The sequence below is a fragment of the Adiantum capillus-veneris genome, chromosome 25, assembly GCF_014529385.1.
Source record: "Adiantum capillus-veneris isolate H3 chromosome 25, ASM1452938v2, whole genome shotgun sequence".
NCBI lineage: Eukaryota > Viridiplantae > Streptophyta > Polypodiopsida > Polypodiales > Pteridaceae > Adiantum > Adiantum capillus-veneris.
In genome coordinates, this window is record NC_140955.1 from 10,971,104 (window position 1) to 10,995,554 (window position 24,451).

A 24,451-nucleotide genomic window follows, 5' to 3' on the forward strand; every position below is an offset into this window, starting at 1 on the left:
AGCACAAGGGAGTAAAGATTCCTCTTCCTACAAACCCTCCGGGAGAAGAAAACAAACAGGGAAGTCAACCCAAAGCCCGACCAGTGCCCATAAACAAGGTCGGAGATTATTGCGAAGGAGAGGAGGGTAACACAACATTACCTGTTGAGTATCAGGATATAACAACAATAGCTATCGTAGACAGTGGAGCTGGAGTGGAGATTGCTACAAAGAGAATTTGGGAGAAGTGGGGCCGTCCAGCTCTCAGGAAAACTAGAATGAAACTGCAACTCGCAGATGGATATGTAGAGAGGCCATTGGGGATCTTGGACCAAATAGTTGTAACTTCGTGTGGAATTAACTATGAGCAAACCTTTTCCGTGGTGGATTTCGGAAAAACGAACAACTTTGACATTATTTTGGGATGACCATTCATGCATCAACTCAAAATGATACAGAATTGGGGTTACGATCAAATCTACCTAAGGCACGAGGAACTAATAACAAAAATCAACATGAAGGATCACAGCTATAGAGACGTTGCGAAAACACCCGCGCAAGAATTTAATTATACCACTGTAAATGAAAAAGAAATACCTGTGTGGATGCAAACAAAAGCGCATGTCTCGATGCGTGGAGCATCCGATTGTGGTGAGATAATCAGAGAGGAATGCGTTTTGGAAAGATCCGTTGAAGACGAGGCATATTTTCCAAAACCTTTCCCGGAACATTTATTTGAGCCATTCGGGTGGACTCAAATATTGTCAACCTTAGACGTATGTGTTAACGAATGCACGCCTACGAAATTTTGTGACGAAGAAGGGTACGACCTAGTAACGTTGCAAATGGCTAGCGTTGTCCTTGAGTCGGGATCAGAGAGCGAGGAACAGGAAGAACCTCCACGCGAGACTGGGTGTAAACGAATAATTGATGAGGTATCTGTAGTGAACGATAGGATTCAAACAGAAGAGGAATTCATGGATTCACTATGCTGTGACCTTCCATGATTGGACGACAAAAACCAACTGATAGAGGCTGATGATGAAATATCAAGCGCATCAGAGACAAACGGGAAATACAGGATGAGACAGGACAGGTTTTACGAGTTTCATAACCAAAAACCTAGTCGACAGGAGCGATATAAATCAAAGAGAACCTGAAAATCAAGGTTGAATAAGCATAATCTGATGCCTCTTGTCAATGACAGAATGGGATATCTAAAGCTTGTCAAAGCTGAGGATTGTGTCAAAGACAAGGTCACTGGCCGGTTTACCAAAACTAAACAATGGAAAAACAACAAGAAGAACAGACACGAAAAGCGGATGACTAAGTCGCAAAAGGAGAGGAAAACAGGGTCTGGAATGACCAAAACAGAGAGGAAAATAGAGTACAATAAGCTCAAGCGAACCCTTAGAGACATATGGACGACCGACTTTGAAACGAATGAGGACACGAGTTCTGACAAGATAGATGCCCCATCCCATTATAAGAAATATACCATACAAGATAGGAAAATCATAGTGCAACAACCTATGAGGGAATTGAAGGAACCGGGTACATCGTACGACGGTCCTAAAAAAGCCAAATGAATAGATCTAACGGAGCCAGGAGAAGATCCAAAACCTGCATATATTGCCACGGATCTTACTGAAGAAGAGGAAAAGCTTTTGGTAACTACTCTTAAACAGTATAGAGATGTGTTTTTGTGGTTGTACAAAGATCTTAGGGGGGTGGATCCTAGTATCTTTCAACACACGATACCCCTTAAAAATGATGCCAAACCGAGCAAACAACATCCCTATACTTACAATGAAACATTTGCTAAAAAGATCAAGGAGGAGATAGATAAACTTAAGGAGGCAGAGTTTATTTACGAAATTGAGCACACCGATTGGGTTTCACCAATTGTGGTGGTCCCAAAGAAAAACGGAAAGTTGAGAGTGTACGTCAATCTCAAGAAAGTAAACGCTGCTACAATTTGAGACAACTATCCCCTACCCATTACTGATCATGTAATAGAAAGGGTAGCTGGCAAAGAGGCTTATAGCTTCTTAGATGGCTTTTTCAGGTTACAACCAACTCGCAATAAAGCCAGAGGATCAACACAAAACGGATTTCGCAACTGAATGGGGTATTTTTGCATTCCGGGTAATGGATTTTGGCCTAACAAATGCACCAGCTACATTTCAGAGGCTAATGGGTCATGCTTTTAAAGAATATCTAAGACAATTCTTAGAAATTTACATGGATGACTTGTGCGTTCACTCCCTTGTAAGACTGGAGCACATAGAGCACTTGACCAAGGTGTTTGAAAAATGCAAGCTGTATCGGATTTGCCTGAATCCAAAAAAATGTGTCTTCATGGTGAGGCATGGCAAAATACTGGGACATATAGTGTCTAAAAACGGGATTTTGACAGACATGGAGAAGATCAGCGTCATTGTTGATCTACCATGACCAGTAAAGGTGAAAGAGGTACAGACATTTATGGGTCATTGTGGACATTATCAAAGATTTACCTACTTGTACGCTATAATTGCAAAACCACTTTACGCGCTGATAACTAAATTTGAGTGGACAGAGGAGTGCGAGGAAGCTTTTCAAATGTTGAAGCAGAGATTAATTTCCGTTCCAATATTGAAAGCTCCGGATTGGGAAAAGATCTTTCACATTCACGTGGATGCATCAGCGTATGCAATAGGATGCATCAACTGAGAGGGAGGGATTAGGTATGGTCTATGCGGTGAAAAAGTTTAGACACTACTTACTTTCCAATAAATTTGTATTCTTTGTTGATCACCAAGCTCTGCTGTACTTAGTAAACAAACCTTGCAGTACGGGAAGGATTGTTCGATGGTTCATCATACTACTTGAGTTTGATTTTACAGTAGTGGTCAAGAAAGGTACTACACACCAAAGAGCGGATCATTTATCTAGAATGATGCATGGAGAAAACCATGTAGGAGTTGATGATGATATGCCAGATGCATATCTTTTCAACATAGAAATGGTTCCAAGATGGAGCGAGGACTTAATTCCTTTGCTGACTATCGGGTCTTTGAATATGACAAGACAACTATCTACCATTACAGCATCCAGATCATTGGTAATGTTGGCAGGCAGGCTATACAAACAGGGATCGGATCAAATACTTAGGCTTTGTGTTGAATCTAGTGAACGGGAATTGTACCTAAACCAGGCTCATGTACAAACAACGGGAATTCACAATGGGCATGCACAGATGTACCAGAGATTGATGAGAATGGGTGTGTATTGGCAAAAAATGCAACATAGTGTTCATATGCATGTCAAATCTTGTGTCAAATGCACGCTTCAAAAGACAATAGAATACACGACTCTATTCAGATTGTCTGTAGCACCCTGATGGAGTAACTACATCGTTGAATACCTCACCACCAGTATACTACCTAAGGGGATGAGTAGATCACGAATCAAAACGATCATGAAAAAGGCAGCAAACTATGTACTGATTGAGGACGCTCTTTACAAGAGGGGGAAGGACCATCAATTGAGAATGCGCGCGACTGAAGAGGAATACATTCCTATCTTAGAGCAAGCACACAGAGGACAAGCTGGTGGACATTTCTCAGCTGACAAAACGGCCAAAGCAATTCTTATTGCAGGCATATGGTGGCCTACACTATTCATGGACGCTGAAGAGTTTGTGAAACGATGTGATGAGTGCCAAAAAACGAAAATTCCGAGAGCATGAGACGATATGCCCTTAAGGCCAATGATGGGGGCAAGAGCGTTTGCGAAATGGGGAATATATTTTGTAGGACCGATAGCGCCTCCGGGGTATAAAACGCACGCTCAATACATTATAGTGGCAACAGATTATCTGACAAAATAGGTGGAAGCTAAAGCAACAGCCAGAAATGATGCAAAAATGACAGCACAGTTTTTGTACGAGAACATTTTCACCAGGTATGGCTTACCAATTGAGCTCGTGAGCGATAGAGGCACTCACTTCATCAATGAAGTGATCGAATTCCTATTGGACGAACTCATGGTAATTCACAGGAAGTCCACCCCGTATCACCCACAAGCGAATGGCCAAGCAGAAAGTACGAATAAAATTTTGGTGACAATTCTCACCAAAATTGTCAGCGAATCGAGAGCTGGCTGGGATCAAAAGCTGCATTCAGCTTTATGGGCGTATCGAGTAGCTTACAAAACATCCATCGGAATGACTCCATTCAACATGGTTTATGGAATGCAAGGGATTTTGCCACTTGAATTCCTTATTCCCACACTTCGAGTTGCTAAACAATTAGAATGGACGGACCATGAATTATCCGATTAGGTAGATATCCTAGAAAAACTGGATAAAACTAGATTGAGAGCCATTGCATCAATCTACGCGCAAAAATGAAACATGAAATCATTCTTTGATCAACATGTAATCACCAAGGATTTGCTACTAGGGATTACGTCTTAATGTATACCCTAAAACAACATTCTCGGAAACTCAAAAAGCGAGGGAATGGACCCTACGTCATTCATGAAATATCATCTAGCGGTGCGATCAAACTTGCGACATTAGAGGGAGAGGAAATGCCTAACTGGATTAGTGGTTGCAGACTAAAGAAATACAACTTGCCACTAACCACAGAGATGCTTACCAAAATACACGCTACGAAGGAGCGCAAGAACAAAGCAAAAGAAACAAAAGCTCAAGCGCAGGAAGAGGACAAAGTCAGGATTCTAAAAAGAAAACAAACATTACAACAACAAAGACTTCCTCGACCAGCGGACAAGGCACAAATTCCTTTATCTATCATACAAACTGATGAGCAATGGGAAACAGGAATTGATGTTCGAATCAATGTCAAACTCCCGCATGGCAGGTATCAGCGAGCATTAATTGACACAGGTGCAAGAGTTAATGCGGTCAACTTCTCCACTTACAGGATGCTTACAGATGAACCCCTCGTGCAATCCACACGTGATCTACAAGCGGCAAACGGTGCAACAATGCCAACAATGGGGATAGTAAACTTACCAATCAATCTTGATGGAAATAATTGCCCTCATCAATTTTTCGTAATGAAAGACGGAGAAATCAGAGAATCAATATGTTTAGGAGTTCCATGGATGAGAACGTACAATGCAGTCACTGAATGGTCAGAACACGCGTTGAGGTACACACACCACTCTAACATATACATGACTCCATTCGCCAAAACAGATCACTCGTGGCCAAGTATCCCCATCGACAATAAGCAACCGGCTATTCAACCAAAAACAACCCCAAAGGTTATTCAGAAGGTCTGGATAAGGAAATCATTGTTGACCAACAAATTGAGCAAGATATGGCTACCTAAGGGCAAACTCCAGACGGAAGCAGCAGCATCTCCAAAACCTTCAGAAGCTACTTCAAAGTGGAAATGGCAACCAAAAAAGGATAACGCTAGAGTTTCAATGCCAGAGCTCGAAAGGAACACCAAAACTCAAAACAAGAAGCCTGAATCTTCCAGATGGCACTGGAAACGGTGAAAACTAAAGTAGAATCGGTAAAGATGCAGCCAACAACATATAAATGGGTTCCAAAAATAGTTGCCAGCACCACACCCACAATCAAGGAAAGAGCTATTCAACTGCAATCTCTCATGTTCCATAAACAACTACCCTCGCCATCAAAAGCCACTGAACACTACATTCAGTTCCCACATCATGCACAGCATATTGTTACCCAACGCATTGTCTCAAACATCAGAATAGGGCCACATTAAACGGCCATGCATAGACACAGAGTTCAAAACCCATGCACATGCACCACACTTCGTCCGGGACGACTCAGACAAGGAAGGGGGGAGTAATTGATGAATCTGTTGAATCTAGCAACAGTTAGGGCCATTAAGAGGTCCAATGTGTATATATTTACATAATGTGTGTGTTTTTTCATTATTTAGAGTTCAGTTTTGAACAAATTCGATCAAAACCTGGCATTTTTAGCAGTTTTTTTTTGTATCATCCGACTAGCATAATAGTGAGCTGCAATGACAAGTCCGGAGCATTCGGATGCTTATAGAGAAAATATATGCTTAGGGGTGAGTATAATAAGTTTGGCTAAATTTTTGCCAGTTAATAAGTATTTTCATTTTATTGTGTTTGATTTTCGTTAATAAAACATCTAAAATTAAAAAAAAATCTCGCTCACAAGTGTCGGAATCAAGTTCTGGAAGCAAATGCCTAAGTATCATGATAAAATTATCAAGCATGGAAGATATGAAGATAATCTGAAGATGTCAAATTTCGGCCTCAATGATCATGACTACATTTCGCCAAAATTGCATCAAACAGTCATACGACACCGGAATGATGAACGGTTCGAATCACAGGTGGTATACAGATTAAATCAGGATCAATTGTGAGAAAAATCAACCCTGTGTTATGAAAATCTCGGGAAGGTATAGGTCAAGTAGGCCAAATTCTAGCTCATTGTTCATTTTCACCTTTTGAGAGAGAAGGAGAGAGCTTTTTTTACCTAGAGTGAGCTACCACGTTTTTGCCTCGTACGGACGGTCGGAGACAGCATTCCACACCAGATTTCACAGGTATGTTCCCTATCAAGTAAAGATCAAGTCTATTATGCATGAAAGCGCGAATCTTTGCACAAACGAACGAAGGGATCGAATCAAAGTCGGATCGGGTCAAAGAGGTCGAGGGCCCTTAGAGGCATCCATATAAAACTTTTTTCAGCCACAGAACACATCAATGTGCTCCCCACAAGCTCAGGATCAAAGCCATGTGGTCAAAACCAAATTTGGTGGTGGTACACCGATCGAGATCGGTGTACCTCCTTGACAAAAACTGGGACAGATTTTGCAAAACACCTCCCTCCAGCCTCGCCTACAACCTGCTGGAGTCAAAACCAATTTTGGCCTCCATGGTACGATTGCGATCGATGCCCCCACATGCAGGTTTTGCAACTTTTGAGTTGGCCCATGCTTGGAACTCAGTTAAAGTACACCCTCTTGAATTTTCAAGGAAAATGCACAAATTTTGGTCATAGAATGGGCCCAATTTGTCAAACACGACCGAAAAGGGAAAATTTGACCTACAACTACCCAAATTTGGTTAAAAATGATGATGGATGGTTTGGAAGGAACACTTGTCCGACTAAGGGTCAGGACAGTTGCAGAAAACCTCGGATGGATCTTTGAATCTCCTACAAGTACAAATATGGTAATTTCAGTCTTGAATGATCACACAAAGCTAGAATTGGAGCCGAGGCAATGCCAAAACCAAAAGATCACTTAAGGATGCTCAAACATCACATGGATATCCAAGAAATTCCTGAAAAGTGCACAAATTTGGAAAACCTCCTAAGACAAGGTATAAAGTGCCTGATAAAGTCAAAATCAGACAATGGAGTAGGTTGATGGTAGCAAAACATCATGGGAGCAGTGGGAGCTCTAGAACTAACTCCAACTAACTCCAGGATCCAACCAAAATTCATCAAAAACAGCAAATATGGTAAGACTTAGTAAAATATGGTCAAATAGTGAAAAATTGCTCTAAATTGTTCATTTTAAGTCCAAACTTGAAAATAAATCATCAGCGGGCTAGGCAAGCATAGGACTTCATGACCATCTAGTTTCCCCCAAAAACAGGCTCTGTACTACGATTGCGATCGGTGTACCTCAAACCCAGAATTTGACCAAAACCTATCAGATCCCTTGTACACATCTTGTTCAAGTCACCATCCAAGTTTCAAGCCAATTGGACATCAAAAACTCATAAAAAATCAGAGTCTAGTCCAAACTCCCTTGTAACCCATAAATGGGACCTGTAAACTCAAAAGTGGTTCAAAAGACACACAGAGTGGACCAAAATGACCCTCCAACTATTAGCAACCCACTCATATGATCAAATCTAAATTTGGCCTCTGTACTACGATCGCGATCGGTGTACCTTAGACCCAGAACTGGCTCAGATTTTTATCAGTCATAGTTGTAGTCTTCCTAGTCCCACTGGTGAAATATGGACAAGAATGGATGAAATTTGTTCAAGTTATGATCAGTTTTAAATTTTGATTTGTTTTTTAATAAAAGTCTAAATGCGATTGATTGCGAAAGGGAAATCATGACAGCTTGTGATTCTCTTGACACAGAATGCCTCGCCCAAAGAAAGACAGGGAGTGGACAGCAGCACCATATGAAGTGGAGGAGCTTGCCACAAATGAGAAGTCTCACGTCTCGGATGAAATACTAGCTCAAATCCCTACCCACATCTTCATCTCTAAGTTTAAGGATGCTGATGGCGATTTGGTAAAGACAACTATCATGCCACGAGAGATATGGAATCTCCACCAAAGGCCAAAAGTAATAGAGGCTGTGCGGGTGATACACTTGGAACAATTTTTCAGATTACAGCCATGGGGAACAGATTACATGAGGGCCCACGAACTCATGAGCTCGATACAATATGATGGGCAGGCAATGCTCACAGACAAAGATGGGTCAAAGGTTAAAGTAAAGATCACGAAGGAAATCATCAATGAAACCTTGCATTTCCTCCCAGGGCAACACGATTTGTTAGCAAAGACAAAGTCACTAGACAATGAGAAGGCATTCGTCAAAGCTAAGGGGAACAAATACAAATACAACGACATGATCTATGGAGAGTTGGAATTGCAGAAGAGATTGATATCTCAGCATTTTAGAGTTCAAAAGCCTCCTCGCTACGCATAGCCAATCCTGCATATTGCCGTAGTCATGGCTCTAGCGACAACAGAAAATAGGTCCATTCGCTGCGACTACGGATCTTATATTCTGGATAATCTGATTGAAGCAAATTTGAAAAGCTTTGCAAAAAACAAAACCTACATGAGTGCAGGGCCGATGCTAACTAGAATAGCATATCAGGATTTGGGAATAATCGAGGATTTGCCAGCTACCAGCTCACAAACAGCCTTGATCCAAAAAGCTAAGCTTGGGTTGCAAACTCTGTAAGGACGACACCTGGCGCGACATCATCGCGCTCAGCAAAGGCTACCAATAAAATTTCGAGTGATGAAGAGAAAACGGAGACAGTGGACGAAGGGAAGTCTCAGGAGTCTAAAGACAAAGTGCCTTTAGAGTTTCAGGAAAGTGAGGAGGAGGATTCAACGAAGCCGCTTGAGAGAAAAAGAGGAGAGAGAAGTGTGATACCACAGTCGGACATGCAAAAAGCATATGCGAAAGCCCAGAAAAGAGTCGAAGAAAGACGCACAAAATTACAGACTGATAGACAAGCTCGAGCGGTTGAAATGCAACAAGCACAGAAACGAAGACTCGAAAGGGAAAGGCAAGAAAGGATAGAAAATGCAACTCGCCTACGGGCTGAGAAGCAAAGATTGGAAGGAGAACAAAAGGCTGCGGAAGTGGACATATCCTCGCAATCCACTGATCAAACGAAGGAAAAAGACGCGGCTGAAGAACAAAATCAGGCGGAACATCTTAAGAAGATCCAGAGAGATAGGAATCTAGAAGCGGGACGCGCGGCGGATCTCACCTGCCAAAGAATAATCAGGATCCTAAAGAAAAGAAAAGAGAAAGCATCTGCTTCGTAGCAAGGCAAGGAAACTTCTAAAAGGAGACATGTGCGAGAAAAATTGAGTCCGCCTCCTCCCTCGCCCAAATCACCTCCTCCCTCGCCTAGAAAATCACCTCCGCCCTCACCCATATCTCCACCTCCTCCCCCTTCCCCGTCAAACAAAAAAAAGTCAACTCCTCCCCCTTCAACCCTGCAAAAGGAATTTTTTCCACCTACAGAATCCATCCAAGAAGCATGCTAAGCAGTGGCTGGATTTGATTACAAGCAAACACTGCGAAAGTTAGAACGGCAGTTCCAGTGTCAGTATGTGGTGCTGAGTGAGAAAGAAAGGCAGGTACAGGAAGCCCGACAAAAGCAAGAATCAGGGCAAGAAGAGCTAGACACCCTGAGAACGCAACTAGAATGCACAACGGAGGAAAGAGACCTTGAGCGACAACAGGCTCAGTCTCTGATAATATATTTGGTGGACGTCAGGATAGACCTGACAGCCAAAGAGAAGGAGTGCCAAGAGTTGACGGCAAGAGTCCAGAAAGTGACAGAGCAGCTTGCCTATGAGAGTGCAAGATTTCAAAGGCTTAGCAGCTCCTACGGCACTGTCAAGGGCACTCTGACGACTTTGATGGCTAATCAGAAACCTGCTGGAGCATTGGTCTCCACATCTGACAATGCCATAGCAGCGAACACTATAGCAGCGCTAAAAGCAGAGCTAGAGCAAGAAAGGCTTCAAAGACAGCTACTCGTATCAGGAATGGTGGCCTAGACGGTGGCAAACGAGTTAAAATTAAAAGAAGTAGAGCAGCAACTCGCTCAAGCAAGCGTTGAACTACAGATTTAGAGACAGATCGGTGACACATTGTTAAAAGAAAAAGAAGATCTGCTTGTCCAACAACAGATCAAAGCTGACAAAGCCTAGACTCAACTGAAACTGCTGCCTGGACACCATGCGATAGATTTGCATGGAACCTGACACCAAGGGCAACACGAGCAGGAAGTTGAAGGGCCCGATCTGGACATACGAGATGAGCTCAGTGAAAGCATTCAGGACATGCCAGAGGGACCATCCAAGGAGTATATGCTCTATGAAAAGAAGATACTGGAGTCAGCAGCCCTGGCATATTTACAACCAGAAGAGCAGGTGGAAGGTTTTGGCCACGAATACCTCCCGTTTCATCTGCTATGCCATGAAGCGAATTTGTGGAAAGAAAAGATGCGGCCAGCCTTGCAACGAAACAAAGAAGGGGGTTACGAGGGCATTGCACTCACAGTGGAAGAAGCTCAGGTGCTTGTCGATGACCACCCCAAGTGGAGGCAGAAGTGGTTGGACAAGAGGCCACACGATCTAACAAATTACCACAACTCTCCTCAACATATACAAATAGATCCTACATTCTGCCTTGTCCTTCGAAGACGCACTTGGAAATATTTCACAACATGGAAGGGGTCGAGGCAGCACAAGCTAAATTACCCAGTTCTGATAGCGCAACAACCCCCTATAGTGGCTTACATGGTCAGCACACTGAACTCAACAGTGACTTTGCTACGGGGTGTCCCCGATTTCGCCTGCCAGATGTTAGTAAAGATAGCCTGGATGATCGCCACCTGCATCCAGGTGTTTAAAGACACTGAAGGCGACAATCATCCGTGGAATCTATTCTTAGAAGGACATAGAGGCATCTGCTGGAATCTACAGGATTCACCGCCACGGCACATCTTGATGGCCATGTACTCCAGGCTAATGTACCTGCCATCGCACTACCTACAAACATTTGAAGAGGCCTTCATCACACGATTCTTCGAAATGGATTCAAGGATTTTCCATCCCATGGCGAAGGACCTCAAGGCAAGGTACGTGGCATACAAACACACATTAGCAGAAAATCCATTCCGACAACACCAAGAAGCCCTCGAAGCCGTACTGTGAATGAGAAGCTTTTCAGCAACACTCGCTTCCTTAGAGCCACATCAACGGCTGAAGCACTGAACATGCACAAGGGCGTGCAAGGATAAGGAAGGGGGGAGTGTTTGGCGGAAGAGGCAACAGGTGGCCGTGGCCAAAAGGACCATATTTTCTTGAGAAACCATTGTAAAATTCCTTTGTAAAGAAGCATCTCTAAGCCGGGAAATTGTCAAGGATGTATGATTATTCTTTTGGGAGAAATTGTATATTAGAGAGTCAGTTTTAAGATTAGGGACCTATGACCGGACAAGCCATTTTTGCAAAGACCTAATCTATAAAGGTCATTTTTTGTAAGTTTTGGATAATCTTTTTTTGAATGAGAAACTGAGAAGATAGCATACGAATGAGAGCTCCTTCTTGTTCAAACTTGTAATCTTCGCCATTGCGGCTACGGTAATCCAAATTCAGTTTTGATTATTGCATTGTGTTCCTCTCCTCTTGCTCTTTCCTTCAAGTATAATCATTCAAGATTCGGTGTAAGTTTTCGACTACGTGTTTGAGGCTTTAAATCGCTCTTTTGAGTGATTAGATGCGTGTTTTATGTTGTTTTGACCCTAGCAGGGGCTTTAGGGACCCTAAAACGACCCATTAGGATCAATTGTTCGCTGTTTTTGTCGACTTTGTGACGAACGATCGAGATCGTGGTACCTCTCCAGAATGTTGTGACACTGATAGGATATGATCCTAATAGTCCCCTGAATCTTCCCTTCAAGTTTCGTGCGATTCCGAATAGATTTGCATGGTAAATGGGCATGACGACTGTAGAGCTAGGTAGAAGGACATAGTCAGATTACTTGGCAGTGATGCGTTTGATTTACTTGTAGAGATAGTAGTTGCATCTCATCGAGTTCACTTCATTAGGCTTGACAACCTAGTGAGTTTCCATGCCTCATCCGAGTCGCTTCCCCTGTATTGATAAATATGTTGATGCTTGAGAGCTATGCTATGGACATCCGTCGCGATGACCCGCAAACATCCGCTTAAAGCGAAGTCCAAAGTTTTTATGTGCTTCAAACAATTTCTAGCTATGGCTGAAAATGTCTCGAAATGTACTATGGGCACCCTCCGTTCCGATCGAGAAATGCATTTCTGGCTAGTCGTGGGATAAAACACCAATGTACAGTGCCTTATACACCTCAGCAAAATGGTGTTGTTGAGAGGAAAAATAGGTCACTGACGGAAATGGCACGATGTATGGTCAAAAGTCAAGCTTTGCCTCATTCTTTTTGGCTTGAGGCCATAATGTGTGCCACTTATGTACTTAACAGTTGTCCTACGAAAGCTTTGCAGTCTATTACTCCATATGAAGCATGGCATGATAGAAAACCTTCTATTGAGCACATGCATGTTTTTGGTTGTTTGGCATATGCTTTGGTGCCACAAGTGCAGCGCAGAAAATTGGATGATAAGGCTGTCAGATGTATTTTTGTTGGTTATAGTGCTGAAAGCAAAGGTTACAGGTTGTATCATCCGCAAACAAAACGTATTCTGGTTTCTCGGGATGTAGTGTTTGTGGAAGATTCTGTTCAGCCCTTGCTGTCATGTACTAGAGACGGTAATGTAAGCTCACATAACTTTTATGACACTTTGTTGCCTATTTTCAGTGGTGGAAATACGAATGTAAGTTCCAATGAGGCAAATGTACACCCTATGGGGGTTTCTGAAAATGTTTTAGATCAGCCTATTACTGATGCAGATGTACATGATGTACTTGATGAGGAGGAAAGGGCTGAAAATGAGCAGGCTAGAGGTATGCCAAAATGGCTGGTGCACACTTTGCGTGACAGTAAATTGGATGCACCTTTGTCTAGTTGTACTCGTTCAGGATCTCGCCATGCATCTTATGCATCAGATTGTTATGCTTTGGTTGTGTCTAACTTACATGATGTTGAGGAGCCTCTGACTTTTGATGAAGCACAAAATTCAGAAAATTGGATGGCTGCCATGCAATCAGAATATGATGCACTTATAGAAAATGACACATGGACTTTATGTGATTTGCCTCCTGACAAAAAGGCCATTGGCACGAAGTGGGTTTACAAGTTGAAACGCAAGCCAGATGGTGAGATCGATCGCCATAAGGCTCGACTTGTTGCAAAGGGTTATGCATAGTAAAAAGGCATAGATTATGAAGAGACTTTTGCTCCCACTTGTCGTATGACTACTATGCATTTTATATGTGCATTGGCAGCCCATTTTGGTTGGGATGTACATCAATCAGACATTGTTACTGCTTTCTTGAATGGTGACATATTTGAGGAAGTTTATGTAACGCAGCCTCGCGGTTTTGTCATAAAAGGACAAGAGGACAAAGTGTGCAAATGTAACAAGGCTTTGTATGGGTTGAAGAAATCTCCTCATGCTTGGTATGAGAAAGCTGACACTCATTTGGTCAAAAAAGGCTTTCGTAACAGTCCAACAAAAAGCACATTGTATGTAAAGAGTGAGGGTGATGTACTTATCATTGTGGTTCTTTATGTTGATGATTTGCTGATCACTGGACCAAATGAGAGATACATTGCTGAATTTAAGGCTGATTTGAATGCTACTTTCAAGATGAAAGATTTGGGGCTGTTGCATCATTACTTGGGTATACAGTTTAAGCAGTGTGATGGTGGTATTGCCTTGTGTCAAAAAAGTTACATAGAGACATTGCTATGTAGGTTTGGACTTGAGGATTGCAAACCTATTGCCACTCCCATGGATACAGGTTTGCAGTTGAGTCTACATGATGCTGGCGATCCTGTTGATGTCACTCTTTACCAAACTGTTCTTGGCTGCCTCATTTATGTATGCAACACGAGGCCGGATATTCAGTTTGCAGTCTCACAGGTCAGCAGATTTATGCATAGCCCAGGGTCTAAGCATTGGCAGGCTGTCAAGAGGATTTTCCACTACCTTAGTGGCACTTTACATCTTGGCTTGTTTTATCCCAAGGGGGGATCATTGCCGCCAGACTTACATGCTTTTTTGGACTCAAATTGGGCTGGTTGTTTTGACACGCGAGTGTCCACAAGTGGTTTTTGTTTCATGCTTGGTAGTTCATGTATATCATGGTTGAGCAAGAAGCAACCTACTGTGGCCACTTGGAGTTGTAAGGCTGAGTACAGGGCAGTCTTCACAGCTACGGTTGAGTGTGTATGGCTTAGACGCCTTATGGCTGATTTGGGTGTTGGACAGGACAGTTCCAACACTATCTACACTGATAGTCAGAGCGCATTGGCAGTTGCGAGGAACCCAGTTTTTTCATGCTCGCACAAAGCACATTGAGGTGCATTACCACTATGTCAAGGAGAGGCTCTCAATAGGAGAGATCAGCTTGGCCTATGTGCCAACACAGGACAACCTTGCAGATCTTTTCACAAAGGCATTGTCTCGTGAGAAGCTTGAAGCTTTCCGCAAAGCTTTGGGATTACTCCCCTTTGTGGACTAATCCTGTCCTCAAGGCATGGCACTTCCCTTTACTCATGTGCCAGCTCTTGTTCACCGCATCAGTCCAGGGAGGATTTGTTACCATATACATGTGGTAGTGATGTGTGTGAACACACTAGGACCGCCGGGGCATTTTTTCCCTCTTTAGGTGGTTTTTTCCCCCGTGCATTGTATATACGCCCATCACTCTAGGGCTATCTATTTTTCCATAGCACACTAAGTAACACACTCTCTATTTTGTGCCTTGAGCTTCCTTCGTCTTCTCCAAGCTGTGTGTGTTTCTCTGCAACCCTAATTCCAACAGGTTTAAGTCCAAGGTGGTTTAAAGGTCCACCACCTATCCAAGCTAGCTCTATTGAGAAATGCTATCTCTATTGTTTGAAGGTCAATTTGTAAATGGAGCGTAGCTACTATGTTTACTAGCATGGATGGTTTGGGGTAGAGGTCCACCACTTGTCCAACCTACTTTCCATTTTGTTTTTATGGTTTTAGCCCAGGTTGATTTGAAGATCCACCACCTATCCAAGCTAGATATATTGAACAAAGCTATCTCTATTGTTTCAAAGTGAGTGTGTGAATGTAGTGTAGATACTTTGTTTACTACCATGATGGTTGGGGGGAAATCTCCACCACTTCTCCAACCTACTATCCATTGTGTTATGGAGGTTTTAGCCCAAGATTGTTTGAAGGTCCACCACCTGTCCAAGCTAGCTTCTGTGAAAGAAGCTATCTCTATTATTTCAAGGTCAATGTGTGATTGGAATGTAGCTACTTTTTTATTAGTGTGGATGGTTTGGGATAGAGGTCCACCACTTGTCCAACCTACTATCTATTGTGTTATTGAGGTTTTAGCCCAAGGTTGATTGAAGGTCCACCACCCTATTGAATAGTCCTATCTCTAGTCTGATCAAGTGGATGGTTTGGGATAGAGGTCCACCACTTGTCCAACCTACTGACCATTGTGTTTTGGAGGTTTTAGCCCATGGTGGCTTGAAGGTCCATCACCTATCCAAGCTATCTATATTGAATAGTCCTATCTCTAATCTGATGACGTGGATGGTTTGGGATAGAGGTCCGGCACTTCTCCAACCTACTATCCATTGTGTTATTGAGGTTTTAGCCCAAGGTGGTTTCAAGGTCCACCCACTGTCCAAGCTAGATCTATTAAAAATATATATCTCTATTGTTTGAAGATCAATGTGTGAATGGAGTAGAGCTATTATGTTTACTAACATTGATGGTTTGGATGTAACATTTAATGGCCTAGTAACTTGTGTATAGCGGAAAATAGCATGAACATAGTGAGCATTTCATTAGAATAGATTCCTAATCAGATTAAAAAGAGTGCTTGGGTGGAGAGAGCAACAAAAAGCATAACACCTAGTTAGATAGCATGAAAAATACTTTGAAAGAGAGAGAAATTAAGCAATTGACAACAATTGAGGACCGGATTTACATGGAGCCGGTCCCCCCTCCAAAAGGTTTTGTATTATGGTTTCTCCCATCAAGAGAGACATTTTACATTACAATTTCTTGTGTTCCTTCAATACTAGCTAGTGCAATGAAGATGGAAACTTCATGCACTATGCAAAACACTTATCAAACACAGCTTCAATTCCCTCACGGTTTCAGACCTAGGACCTCACACACCTTTGAAGATGGTGAGGGCTAGCGGGGTATGAGAGTAGATTGAGACGAAGGAGTATTATTACGAGAAAGATGTACATATCCTCACATAATCACTCATATTAGCATAGAGTAGCTTAGTAATTAGCATGGTAGAGGAGATGAGCATGCATTGAAGCTTGGCTCTTGGTTGGATTTGCATCAGAAAGCCAAGAGTTGTTGGTGTAGGCCTCCCTTCTCACAAGCTTGGAGTATGTGATAAGATTTCCATTAAAGCTTGAGAAGGAGAGAGAGTCTTCTTTACTTCACACATCAGCTAGTGTGAGTGTTTAGGTGATAATGCCTTTGAAAAATCATCCCCCTCTCTCTCTTGGTCGACCCCTCTTGCTATTTTCTTTTGCTACCATCCTATTGGACCTCTCTAGGCTTAGCCAATGGCAATTAAGCAGGAGAAGTGATAGCCTTCTGGCATGTGTCCCCCTTTCCCCTTTTGTGAGAGATTTAGGTAATTATTTAACTCAACTACACTCTCATTGGACATCTTTTCCACCTGGACAATAGGAATCAGACAAGCCATTGGGCTGCTCAATGCTCATTGGTTCCCTTGGGAGACTGTCCAATAGTCTTCTAGAGAGCTTAATTCTTATTGTTTCTTTTTGTAAGTGTTTTTAAATTAATTAAACTAGATTTACTCTAGACTAATTCTCATTGGTCCACCTCCAAGGCCATCCACTAGGAATAAGGTACACCTTGTGGGCATCTGGGCTAGGAAGCTGACATGTGTCCCTCTTTCCCCTTGTGTACAAAGGGAGCTTGGGTGTGTGTGTATGAGTTTATCTCTCATCCCCTACTTCTTGGGCTCCCCCCTCCTATGTAGGGCTTGACAAAGACTTTTGGGACACACACAAAGCAAACAATTTTCCCTAAAGTTGACCTTTGGACACAACCTTTGAATTTTGGAACCTTAGCATTTTGGAAGTCTTGATGGGCTGAACCTTAAGGTCTTTTAATCCCATTATTGCACATAGCTCTTTTTCAGATGGACCACCCTTTGAATCCCTATTTTATCTCCTTTAGTTACTTACTGTGGTCGGTCTGCTAACTTAACCAATATTCTAGCTTTTTCTCCCTTGGCACTTCCCCATATTAAATGATCAGTTTAACATAAGAAAACCATTTATGAGAATTAGATATTGATTATTATGACATTACATGTCTCTTGAAATCATAGTCATCCTCGACTATGGTGTAGAGAAGATAAAGTATATTTATGAGTCCTTTTCCTTAGCGGGTAGAGGATCCCTATGTTACACTATGACATCGTTCCAGAATGGATGACTAGTCCATTTGGCGATTGAGAGCCTGAGACTGTCGCAAGCATGTCTGCACATTAGTCCTATCATCTTCCAAATTAGAGTGACAAGCTGTACTTGGTGTTCAGGAGATGTCGTCTCCGCAAACTTGATCTAAGCATACATACTACTTCATTTTTGTGCACAATAAAGAAAAAGAGAGTTTTATAAGACAAACATTTTGTTCATTTTTAACAATTGTACACTTGCTTACTCTTGGGAAGCACTGTAAGCATTGACAAGGTTTAGGTTATCCTTTGATTGTATGCCTTGCATCCATCTAGCATCTTCAAATGGATAATTCTTAAACTTAATAAGATATCGTCGGATTGTCTTACCGCCTCTTAGTACCTTGTCTTCATGTTGGAGAATGGACTCGGGCTGCAACACCTCTTCTTGGTCCTCGATCTCCGGTGAGTCTTCAATAGTTGGTTCTTGAGGTGGCTCTCCTTTGTAAGGCTTTAGTAGGCTCACATGGAAAGCATTGTGTATGAGCCAATGGTTCGCAACTTGAGTTGATAGTCCATCTCATTGATTGGACTAAGAATATGGAAGGGACCATAGTACCTTTTTGCTAACTTAGCACAGTACTTTTGGTGTCCCGTAGGATTCTTGCCCATCGTGTGCCTTAATTGAGCCTTGGGAAATTTGAGTAAGACCCAATCATTTTCTTTAAAGGCTTGGGCTCTTCTGTGCTTGTCAGCAACAGCCTTTTACATTTGCTGTGGGATAGAGATAGCATCCTTAATCCTTTGAAAAGATTATTGTAGGTCTCGGCTATACTCATCTGCAGTGAAGATCTTCCCGTGTACCTTAAGTAGCAAGGGACTTTTTGATATTCCCTCAATTACCTCAAAAGGTGATTTTCCCGTGGAAGTATGTACAGTGTTATTGTAGGCATACTCCACTAAGGCAAGTACTTCTCCCATTGGGATCTTTGATCTACTTCCGTTACAGAAGATTTTAGTAGATCGAGAATTGTTAGGCTAGCTATTTCACTTTGGACATCCGTTTGCGGGTGAGATAGGCCAAAGAGAAAGTTTAGCCTTGTTACTAAATTCTCAAAGAGACATTACTAGTCCGTCTAGGATCTCTATCTGATACTATGGACATTGTCAAGCCATGGTACTTGAAAATTTGTGAAATGAGGAGGGTTGCCATTTGATGGGCTTTGATAGTCTTTTTGACAGATATAAAATGAGCTTGTTTACTGAACCTGCCTACTATCATCCATATTCCCGTATTCCCATGGATAGACTTAGGAAATCTAAAGATAAAATCCATGGGTATGCTCTCCCATGGTGAATTAGGGATTGGCAAGTGTTGAAGCAATCCAGGTTGCTTCCCTCTATCAAATTTTGTCTTTTGGCATACCACACATTTAGAAACATACTCTTGTATGTTGCTTTCATGGTAGGCCAGTAGAAATATTTTTCGATTCCCTTTAGGTTAGACTGAATCCCTCTATGCCCCGCATAAGGAGGAGCATGAGATTCATACATTACTTTCTCAGGTAGTGAGCTAGTAACGCATAGTTTATTGTTGTAGAGACGATAACCATCTTGTAAAGTAAATGGTTCCTCTTTCTTCCTAGTGCAAGGGCTGAAATCACATCTCTAAAATCGGGATCAATAGCATACTCATCTAGCAGAGCACAAGGTTTCTCTTTTCTTGATCAAGAAGGGAGGTCCTCAAGCTAGCTATAAATGGTTGGTACTATTACTTGCATGTGAGTTAGTAGAATAGGGATTTTTCAGCCTTGCAGTGCACCTACCTTTGTGCAGTTAACGGGGCATCACCGTTGAGAGCTATGGTCTTAATAGTGGAGTCCTACGGGGCTTGCCTATAGCTTAACCACTATGGAGCTATTAGAATCTTGACAGGAGCCGGTGTTGTTTTGGTGTTGAACGACCCTCTCTTCTATTCCTTGCAATTAATGGTATTCAAGCCACGGGTACAGTAGCTCGAGTGATTTTTCTAAAGAGGTAAAGAGGAGTAGCTGCAACTAGGGCTTGAAGTGCCAAAGTACACCTAAAAATTTTACACCTAAACGTTGTTAGAATGGTTGACAATAGTAAAGAGAGTGAAATTAATGTTGATAACTTTGATTTTGCTAATGAGCAAGCTACTAATGATGCCTCGATGCTTGTTACCTATCTTGTTTCTAGGCTTCAACAAGCCATGGGCAATCCATCCCTCCAAAGTGAAGTGCAACGACAGCTTCGTGCTCATGGGATTCTCCAAGATCCCCACCATGACAAGAGAACACCTAGGAAGCCTCCTTGCGAGACTTCCAAAAGAGTTCTATCTCCGATTCGGGAAGAAGAAGAGGATCCCTATGAAGGGCTCATAAATTTTCTCCTTGATGATGCATCTCCTTCTCAAAGGAAAATTCAAGAGCCTCCACCAAAGGAACAAGAAAGAAGTGAGTCTCCCGCCACCTCGGCAGAGATGGCTCCACGAATACGGCGGGCTCAACACTCTCCATCACCTCCAAAATGGAGAAGACCATCGCATAAGTCTTATCCACACCATACTTCAAAGAGGGATGACAAGAAGAGGATGACTATGATTTCAAGAGAGAGGTAATGTCATAATAATCAATATCTAATTCTCCTAAATGATTTTCTCATGTTAAACTGATCATTTAATATGGGGAAGTGCTAGGGGAGAAAAAGCTAGAGTATTGGTTAAGCTAGCAGACCGGGCCACAGTAGAGATCCAAAGGAGGGAAAATAGGGATCCAAAAGGGGGGGGGCATCTGCAAAAGAGATATTTCCGAAAATGGGCTTAAAATACCTTAAGGTTCAGCCCATTAAGACTTCCAAAATGCTAAGGTTCCAAAATTCAAAGGTTGTGTCCAACGGTCAACTTTAGGGAAAATTGGGTGCTTTGTGTGTGTACCTGTCAAGCCCTACATAGGAGGGGGCAAGCCGAAAAAGTAGGGGATGAGAGAGAAACTCACACACAAACATACACAAGCTCCCTTTACACAAAGGGAATGAGGAACACATGTCAGCTCCCTAGCCCAGATGCCCACAAGGTGTACCCAATTCCTATTGGATGGCCTTGGAGGTGGACCAATGAGAATTAGGCTATACTAAATCTAGTTTAATTAATTTAAATACACTTAATAAAAGAACCAAAAAGAATTAAGCTCTCCAAAAGACTATTGGACAGTCTCCCAAGGGGACCAATGAGCATTCAACAGCCCAGTGGCTTGAGGCCTGATTCCTATTGGCCAGGAGGCAAAGGGGTCCAATGACAGTTTAGTTGAATTAAATAATTACCTAAAGCTCTCACAAAAGGGGAAAGGGGTACACATGTCCGAAGGCTATCACTAATGCTGGTTAATTACCATTGGCTAAGCCTGGGGAGGTCCAATAGGATGCTAGCAAGAGCAAATAGCAAGAGGGTTAGACCAAGAGAGAGAGGGGGATGATTTTTGCAAGGCATTTTCACACACACACACACAATCTCATGTGTGAAGTAAAGAAGACTCTCTCTCCTTCTCAAGCTTTAATGGAAAGCTTATCACCTACTCCAAGCTTGTGAGAAGGAAGGCCTACACCAACAACTCTTGGCTTTGTGATGCAAATCAACCAAGAGCCAAGCTTCAATGCATGCTCATCTCCTCAACCAGGCTAATTACTAAGCTAAGATATGCTAAGATGAGTGATTATGTGAGGAGATGTACATCTTTCTCGTAAGAATACTCCTTCCTCCTCTCAATCTACTCTCATACCCCGCTATCCCTCACCATCTTCGAAGGTGTGTGAGGTCTTGGGTCTGAGACCATGGGGAATTAATGTTGTGTTTGATAAGTGTTTTGTGTGGTGCATGAAGTTTCCATATTCATTGCACTAGCTAGTATTGAAGGAGCACAAGAAATTATATTGTAAAATGTCTCTCTTGATGGAAGAAACCATAATACAAAGCCTTTTGGAGGGGGGACCCGCTCCATGCCAAATCCGGTCCTCAACTGTTGTCAATTGTTTAATTTATCTCTGTTTTGAAGTATTGTTCGTGCTATCTAACTAGGTGTATGATTTTTTTTGCTCTCTCCACCCAAGCACTCTTGTTAATCTCATTAGGAATCTATCCTAATGAAATGCTCACTATGTTCATGCTATTTTTTGCTACACACAAGTTACTAGACCATTAAATGTTACATTGGTATTAGAGCACAAGGTTTCTCTTTTCTTGTTCAAGAAGGGAGGTCCTCAAGCTAGCTATAAATGCTTGGTACTATTAATTCCATGTGAGTAAGTAGAGTAGGGATTTTTCATCCTTGCAGTGCGACTGCCTTTGTGTAGTTAATGGGGTATCACCGCCGAGAGCTATGGTCTTAATAGTGGAGTCCTACGGGGCTTGCCTATGGCTTAACCACTATTCAGCTATTAGAAGCTTGACAAGAGCCGGTGCTGTTTTGGTGTTGAACGACCCTCTTTTCGATTCCATGCAATTAATGGTATTCAAGCCACGGGTACAGTAGCTCGAGTGATTTTTCTAAAGAGGTAAAGAGGAGTAGCTGCAACTAGGGATTGAAGTGCCAAAGTACACCTAAAAATTTTACACCTAAACGTTGTTAGAATGGTTGACAATAGTAAAGAGAGTGAAATTAATGTTGATAACTTTGATTTTTCTAATGAGCAAGCTACTAATGATTCCCCGATGCTTGTTAACTATCTTGTTTCTAGGCTTCAACAAGCCATGGGAAATCCATCCATCCAAAGTGAAGTGCAACAGCTTCATGCTCATGGGATTCTCCAAGCTCCCCATCATGACTAGAGAACACCTAGGAATCTTCCTTGAAAGACTTCCAAAAGAGGTCTCTCTCCGATTCGGGAAGAAGAAGAGGATCCCTATGAAGGGCTTAGAAATTTTCTCCTTGATGAGGCATCTCCTTCTCAAAGGAGAATTCAAGAGCCTCCACCAAAGGAACGATACATAAGTGAGTCTCCCACCACCTCGGCAAAGATGGCTCCACAAAGACGGCGGGCTAAATGCTCTCCATCGCATCCAAAACGGAGAAGACCATCGCATACTTCTCCACACCATACTTCAAAGAGGGATGACAAAAAGCAAGAGAAGAAAAGGCGAGAAAGGGGACACCCTCTTCTCCATCTTCTTCATATTCTTCCTCTTATGAAATTGATGGTGAAGACAACAAAGATCAAGGCAAGAAAAACGCGAGAAAGAGGTCACCCTCTTCTCCATCTTCTGAAGAAAGTGATGGTGCAACCTTTGAACCATAAAAAAGAAGAGGCCATAGGAATTCCTATGCCTCATGGAAGAGGTCATCCTAGCTCAAGAAGTTCAAAGAGGGAGGGAAGAGCTTCTTGCCCGTTGAAAGCACATGACATCTCCCATCTAATAGGCTTGTATGCCTAGCTTGGTGGCCACCTCTATAGATATAAAATTGTGAGTAGAACCGGGGTCAAAGAGAATAAAAGCATCATGTTCTCTTACCTTTCCTCAAGCATGCCATAGAGGAGATCCTTTGTGGTGAGTTTCCTCCTCTTGGATTTCGACCCAGGTAGCTCTAGGAGGATCATGGCGGTTGTTCTTTTGGGGACAAGCGCGGTACACATGCCCTTGTTTTCCACACTTGAAACACCGGTTATCCTTGCGATAACGCTCAAGCTCTTCAAGAGAGAGTTTTTTTTTGCCTTTATAAACTCCCTTATCTTTAGCTTTGTTAGAGTTGCCCTTAGGAGACTTTTGGACGTTGGAGAGGGGGAAGGGGGAGCACGCCCAGCGCGCCAACACTGTTGCCTTCTATAGCCGAGGGAACACACTGCACCCCAATCCACTGAAAATCCAACTTCGATCGACGCACCGTCGACCAACCGATCCAAAATCACACCTCTACAACGTGTGCACACCCATGCGGAGCACCACACGACATAGATGCTTCACTCCAGCCACTTTACGCTCTCCCATACGCTTAAATCACCACACACACTCTCTCTCTCTCTACAACAATTCGTCCGAGCGGCACACACTTGCCGACACGCACGCACACACACACACGAGAGAAGAAGAGAAGGGGGGAAAGGGGGGCGAGACGACGCAAAAAAAATCCACTGCAATGGGGGATTTCTCTTTCATAGGCACACAAAAAAAACTGTACAATCCTCATCGCCGCAACCTACATGGACCAAAACACACGAAAGGGCAAGCCCTGCTCAAGCCCAGGCACAAAGTTTCCATGGTCTTCCTACTCCTCATGAGCTCTCCATGGCTCCAAATGACCGAGCAGATCAAAAGCTAAAAAAAAAAACCCCTTTCCCCTTGCAAAAAAACGTTTTTGTGAGGGCCTCCTCTTGATTTTAGCATTTTCGCTCCTCCTGTGACACTTGGCATTTTGAAGTCCCCCACCTTGACTATCCGAAGACCCTCTCTATCTCATATGAGCCCCTAGGGAGCAACGCGCGCCGTTTACCCCTCGCGGGAAACTCTACCATCAAAAATGTTCTGGGGTCCGAGGACCACTTCAATGCAGGAACGCACCCCTTCGTGGCCCTGCCATGTCATC